Below are 7820 nucleotides of genomic sequence, written 5' to 3' on the forward strand. Positions count from 1 at the left end.
CCTCCATTTCTAATATAGACATTCCAATGTAGACAGTCCTCCATACAGTATATTTTCTTTAGGCGGTAGAAGTGTTAGTTCACTGGCATATGTCAGACCTCCCCATTTCTAAATGTGAAGAAATTAAAATAATATTCACGGTTAGAATAGAGAGGGTCTGGAATAAACCAATGCATCAAACTTCCTACATAGAGGTAGCCCGTGAGTTAAGGACATCCAACATACGGATGACTTCTAGATATGAACAGGGCTTTCCTGCTTGCTGGTGTGCAGAAGGGAGGCTTTGGGGGGGAAGAGGACAGTTTGCATACCTTGCAGAACAAATCTTTAGCTAAACACAGCTGAGGTTGTGGGTGATCTTAAGGGCTGAGCTATTTCTGCAACATCTTGTAACTCTTTAATGGCCAAGACAAACTCTGCAGTTGTTTATTTTTGCCTAACAAAGCACAGCTTGCTCCAGAAGGTAATGCATGTCTTTTTTTTGCTTTGTTTGTGATTAGCTCACAGTGAGGATTTTATACAGTAACTGACACCACACTGCCTAACAATATGTTCAGACAAACATCTGTACTAATTGCATTTATTAAAATAATGTACCTGTTCCGACTTACATACAAATTCTTAACTTAAGAACAAACCTACAGTCCCTATCTGGTATGTAACTCAGGGACTACCTGTACAAAAGTCGCAGACTTTTATATCAGCATGGCACCTGCACCAGAAAATCCTCTATGGATAATAACTTTTCATATATAAAAAGCATAAATATATATAAAGTTTCATAGTGTAAAAGGTAACTAAAATATACCCCCTCCCCTTTACTAAAACTTTCTGTGCTAATTATGAACATCGGGTGGCAAAAACAGTATTCTAACATTATCAGTCTTGTGTATGTTGAGTTTAATTCTTATGCCAGCACTGCCATCTGCTGACAATTTTTATTACTAGCCAGTAAGAGCAGTGTGTACAAATAAAGGAAACACACTGCAGTTCACTATATTATTGTGAGATGCTCCACATTGTAACATTACAGTCAGCACTACTATTTTATTATATCCTTAATTATCATGGTACTGTGCAAATGCTACAAGAAGGCCTCCAGAGTTAATGCATGTAGCTCAATGTGAAAAATCGTAAAAAAATAAACAAGAAAAAAAGTGTCGGCATGGATATGTTGATATCACTGGGCCTTATACAAGGATCCTAAGAAAGCAGAAGATTCCAAGTATTATTAGAATGTGCCTCTGTACTGTGCCAAAAAAGTTGGCTATAAATGTGCAAACATCTTGCTTTGCTGGACCACCAAGGCCATCTGTAATCCTAGGCCAGTACGAACATTCATTATTCTTTACTATATTGGGACTTTACCAATAACCTGTTGACAGGGAGTTTTTCCAAAAGTCGGGTGAAAGTGTGACAATGAATACTCCCAACTGTTAGAACATAAAAGAAAAGAGAAATGGATACATAGGAGCTTATAAGCAGCATGGTGGCTCCAACATCCCAAAAACATGAAGACATGTTATTTGGAATCCCCCTAAAATTGGCCTTGTTCTATCTGTGCCAATGACATATTATCATAGGGATTTTAGATTGTGAGCTTCTCTGACATTAAAAACTGCAGTGTAATATGTTTGTGCTATAAAAATACAAGATAATAATTAATTGCGGCTATGGAATACTTCTCAACATTTGAAAATTACAAAAAGGGGCAAAACCAGAGGCAGCAGTGCTCGGAGCACCATGTCAACCGATATACATTAAAGGTCAATAATAATAGTTTTTTATCATTTAAAATTGTCGCAGACAACATTATCAAATACAATAAATGTTGTAGAGCAAGTAGTAGATAGTGGCAGCGGAACCACAGTTTTAATTTGCCTTTATCACTTTTGCAGAAAGTCCTCTCCTGTGTTAAAAGTGACTCCTTCTATTTCTCTGCACATTGTGATTTCCAAATAAAAAACATTAGAACCTGCAGCAGGTATTTTTAAATCTGCCTCGTTTCTAGTATTTGATGGGCTGCAAACATCATCCAGCCTACTTCTCATCTGTGCCATCCTGGCTCTCCCCATTCGGCTATTTGCTTACAAGAACCATGTATGGCACTACGGATGAGCAGGGTGACTGATCTGAGATATAAGGACAGCAGAGAGATATCTCTGTCTTCCCTGCACTGACACAGACACTGGCAGAGATTGTGGACTTCTCCATCAGGTTCCCAAGGATAGGTCATGATCTCTGATTACACCTACAACATGTCCTCATTCTCTTACTAAACCTGCACCGGTCTCTGAATACACCCGCACCACGTCCTCAGTCTCTGAATACACCTGCACCACGTCCCTTGTCTCCAAATACACCTGAACCACGTCCTCAGTCTCCCAATACACCTGCACAACGTCCTTTGTCTCCGAATACACCTGCACCACGTTCTCGGTCTCCGAATACACCTGCACCACGTCCTCGGTCTCCGAATACACCTGCACCACGTCCTCGGTCTCCGAATACACCTGCACCACCTCGGTCTCCGAATACACCTGCACCACGTCCTCGGTCTCCCAATACACCTGCACCACGTCCTTTGTCTCAGAATACACCTGCACCACGTCCTCAGTCTCCGAATTCACCTGCACCACGTCCTCGGTCTCCGAATACACCTGCACCACATCCTCGGTCTCCGAATATGCCTGCACCACGTCCTCGGTCTCTCTTTACTCACAGTTGACCTTGGACCAGCTCACCAACCAAGAACAGAGCCACAGAAATAAGCAGTCTGGGAGTTTATATCCCCAGCCTAATTTCCAGGATGGGTTTCAGCTGAGACAGTTACACCTGATCATACCCAGGCCTCTTTAGCTCCCCCAACTGGCCAAGAAGCTCATTGTCATGCTGGACGAAACCCTGTGATTTCTTTGGCCAGCTGTTACAATATATTATGCACAGACATGATGACCCCTAAATCTAATAAACTGACCATCACATCTCTGAATGCTGGGGAGCGTAAACATAACAAATGACTAATCAGTGACTGCTGGAGCAATGTAAAAAGATTAGAGGTTTCTTATACAATCACTGCCCTATAATTATCACTGACTACTGCACTTTATTTAACATTTCCTTATCAGGAGCTGTTTCTTTTTTTCTATCCAAAATGGCATGTTTTTTATTGAACGTAATGTCAAGACTGATAATGAGGAAATAGTATTTCCTTAAAATTAGGGCAGAACACTGTTAAAAAAGATCAGATTTGTTTTTATTATATTATTGCTTCTTGTAGAATGTCAAATTTTTAATTCCCTTTCTTAACATACTTTTAACTTTATGATCAAATCATAATGTCTATTTGTTTTAAAGTGTTCCTGGTACCTGGCTCAGAAAAAGGTATCAGCAGAAAGAATGAAGAAACTATTACCCTAACAGGGACTGTTTTCTAGGATTTCATGTAAATAGATTAAAAGATTTACATGGCTCTGCTATACCATAGAGCCCTGCTTGGCAGAGGACAAAACCTGATATATTTCTGCTGCTATTACATTAACTTGCAATTACATTACATTAAAAAGGAACCCTAGAAGTATTATACATGTGTTAAAACACTTGTTAAAAAATGTATAATGTGACATTCCAAACCTGGGAAGCATTATGTGATTGTTCAGGGAAAGTTAAATTCACCCTTTTCTAAATATTTCCAATAAGCAACTTTTTTCATGCAAGAACAAATTAAACTTTGCTTATAAATGGGATTTTGCCGCCTAGTGAGTTCTTTGTGATTTTAGTAAATGCTGGGTAATCATATAGCAAATGTAACCCTGAATGCTTAATACATAGACCCCAGTATGTACCGGTATCTTGCCAAGAAAAAAAAAAATTTTCTATGCAATTCTTATAATTTGGCTTGTATCTTAGTATAGATGTCTGCTTCCAAAGTAGAAAATTACATTTATGGAGGTTTGGATGCAGTTTGCTCATACGTATTGAACAGAATACTTGCTATTTTTTTATATGACAAGTAATGTTTTATTTTTATATTGTTATATAAGTTGTTTAAAAAAGCAGAGTTTTCCTTTATATAAATAACACTTGGAACCAATCATACATTAAATAAAGACTTTAAACAAGCCGTGACTATTAAGGTTTAAAGACAGATGTAGTTTCTATCTAACCCATAATTTACTGGACCTTAATGTCAAACATGATATGGAAAATTTGTTTTCTATTACTGAGACATATACAAGAAAATGTTTCTCTGATTAACTGCACAGGGCTAACATTACAACATTTAACACCAAGGTCTTCATTTCATTTTAGATAAGAAAGGGCAATCCAAGAAAGGAAGTTTGTTCAATTCATCATGTGCAGATTTTGTTTTAAGACTGGATGTACCCTGTAGGTCCCCATAGATTTATAATAATAATATTCAATGATAACAATAAATGTCAGGGTTTGGGCACATTCTTCATGTGTAATAAACAGTATTTATTATAAAGAAACACTGCCATCTTGTGGACATTTAGTCTAAGAGCTACTGAGGTGTGCATGTACTGACTATGATTAGATTGGAGAACACAGACTATCCTGGGAGAACCTGAGCGACCCAGAAAACTTGAAATCGATTTATCCAAAAAAAAAACATTTACTGTTGGCAGGATCCCGCACCATTTAAAGAAAGAATCCTATGCATGGTGGCCATTTTTTAAATTAGAAATCAGTAATGACAGCCTCCAAAAAAAGAAAGATGTCCATTAAAGTTTGCAACCTATAAGGTAAGTTTGTAGTTTAAGAACAAATTGGGTGGTATTAGATATCACATTGGGAACAGGTCCAAAAGTGTTATTCACCAAACATACACTAAAAATGTAATAAAATTATCACCCCAGGTGAAACTTAAATGACCTATACATATGTTTCACCCCTAAGGATAATTTAGGGTCTGTACCTTTTTGGAGATGTTCTCTCCTGTTCTTTATTACTCTTTATTCATCCACTCCCTTCCTAATGTGCCAAACTGATTAAGACATCTTAAAACCTCCAGGAATATGTCATGTCAGCATTTTAGGACCTTTTAATGTACTTAAAATCCATGATCTCATGTGCGGCAGTGCATTAGCAGGGGAAAGTGAAATTTGGTCCCAGAACAAGGATGGTGCCTTGAGATAGAGGATACAGCAGGTTTAGACAAGGAACACATGAGATTAGACAATACATTTGTTGTTAACAATGTGCCAATAAAATATAAATAAGTTGGCGGTTATGGTGGAAGTTCCTCTTCAAATGTGATCACCTAGTTTATATTATACTATGGAAGTATATTACATTATTCAGTTTGGGTCTTGGTAGCAGCCAATGCATAGTGTTAGCCATCTGGCTAGTGCTCCATGCAGCCAAGAAAGCATATATTATGAGGCCCCTTTCCACCTCCCGTGATGTTCGCAGATCTCCTGTGCCATAAGTGAACCTATGGATCCTGAGACTAATCCATTGGCCTGCTCTGAACTGCACTTTCCAGTGCCTTTCAGTATTAAATTCTAGCCGGGTTCACCAAAGCATTGACAGATATGCCAAAATATTATTATGGCTGCACAGTTTCCTCTACATATGTTTTATTTGCAAATGCATGCAAAAAAATAAAAAAAATTGTTTTGTATATTTTTTGCTGGCTAGCTAGTAACTCATCTGGATTTATTTTTACTGTATTGTTCTGTGAACTCTTGTGCCCATGTGCACCATTTTTAAAAGTTATTTTTGAATTGATTAAAGAAAGTGCTATTTTTACTTTCTGTGATGGTTTGATTACTGGCATTCGACAGTTTCTAAGCTGTGCTAGGTGCCTGATGCATCTTTAAGCAGGGCTTCAACCAAGGCATGCCTACTTTTTTCACCCCATGTGAATGAAAAGAGATCAAGCCAAGGAATGTGACTTGGTAAAGTTGATTGCCAAAGACTAGAAGGTGTGAAACTAGTTGAACCACTGTTCTATTAACATAATTCCATCCTTGGTGTCAGAAAGTCTGCATAAGTCTGCATAGGTGTCAACAAATCAGGACTATCAATCAGAGTAGACAAGAAGAAAAATGAATATAGTGGGTCCATATGTAGTCGTCACAAAAAACTGAAAGGTCTTTCAAAATACATTTTATCTCTGTTTCTTTTAGGCCAACAATAAGTTTGTACATCTAAAAGAAACAACACCCAACTTGCAATGAGGAATGCAAATATTGTAAATTGGGGAGACTCAATAACTTCTCAAGAAACAAATGGCCAAACATAGGGGACAAATGCTACAAAACAAAATTCAGGAGGCAAGAGGGATATTCTTTCAATGATATTAAGGTGCATTTTCGGACAGGACAAATAATTTGTATGAAGCATAAAAGAAGAAATCTACATAAAGAACATCTATCTATGAACTGTGGTGGGGGCTTCACACATTCTGTCTTCCATCTATAATGTGGTTTTAATATCTCTAACTTGGCATTTTTACAATAAACTCCTTCAACTTTATAATTCAATGTTTTAACACCTATGCAGCCTTCCTGACATCAAGGATGGTAATATTTCAATAGAACAGGGTGGTTCAACAAATGTCCCACCTCCTGGTTTTGGACAGGTAACCTATATACAGTGCTGCATTCCATGGTGATTGAATTAAGGAGTTTATGTTGTATGGTTAAAAAAAATGCTGGGGTAAATTCCTAACACTAGCAGAATTTATGGAGTGACTTGGAAAGAAAGTACTGTCCTGTTAAATATGACTAATGTGACTTACTACTAGACTGACTGGGAGGGTAGTATTAGAAGGCAGCAGAAGATGTTCAAATATTGCAGATCACATGAAAGAAAAAGGAGTAGAGGAATTTTTGCACTTCAGGTCCTTAGGTACAACTTTCTTTATAGCAAAGAGAACAGTGAGCCACATGGTAATGACATCAGCAAATCATATGAGACTACTAATCAAAGGTGGAAGGGTCTTAAATGCTCGCAAAGCAAATATAATGCTATGAAGCTTAAGGTACAGGAGTGCCTAAGAACAAGAAGTGCAAAAGTACTTCTGCTTTTTAGAAGAAAAAATAGTGACATTTTCAGGGCACTGATACAATAGTATATATAGATGTTACTTACAGTATGACAAATATTCACTTTTCACTTTTAGATTTTAGACTTACTTTAAGGAATGCATGCAAGATCACAGTATATTATTATTGTTATTATCCAGAATTTTTATAGCACCAACATATTACGCAATGCTGTACAAAGTCCATAGTCATGTCACTAACTGTCCCTCAAAGGATCTCACAATCTAATGTCTCCCACCTTATCATATGTCAATAACATAGTCTAGAGTAATTTTTTTAGGGGGAAGCCAATTAACCTAACTACATGTTTTTGGGATGTGGGAGGAAACCGGAGTACCCAGAGGAAACCCACTCAAACACGGGGAGAACCTGCAAACTTCGTGGCCAGGAATTGAACCTGAGACCTGGAGCTGCAAAGGCCAGAGTGCTAACCGCTGCTAGCCACTGTGTTGCCCGCCAGTGTTTCTCAACCAGGGTTCCCCCTGGGATTGCTAGGGATTCCTTGAGGAAATTAGGAATTTGTGGCTTTCAAGTCAGTTTAATTGATCTCTTTGGCTATTTGTAAGTGTGACATTCTTCCCACTGACCAGCAATATAACATGCATTCTTCCTGCTGGCCACCACACTAATGTACTGTGAGCTGTGTATACAAGGGGGTGCTGAGAAGTTCCTGGTTCTGCCGATAAAGAAGAGAGCCAGAGTTATGAAATAACACATTTTTTCAACATTTTCCCCCCTGAGACT

Source organism: Pyxicephalus adspersus, chromosome 4, assembly GCF_032062135.1.
Source record: "Pyxicephalus adspersus chromosome 4, UCB_Pads_2.0, whole genome shotgun sequence".
NCBI lineage: Eukaryota > Metazoa > Chordata > Amphibia > Anura > Pyxicephalidae > Pyxicephalus > Pyxicephalus adspersus.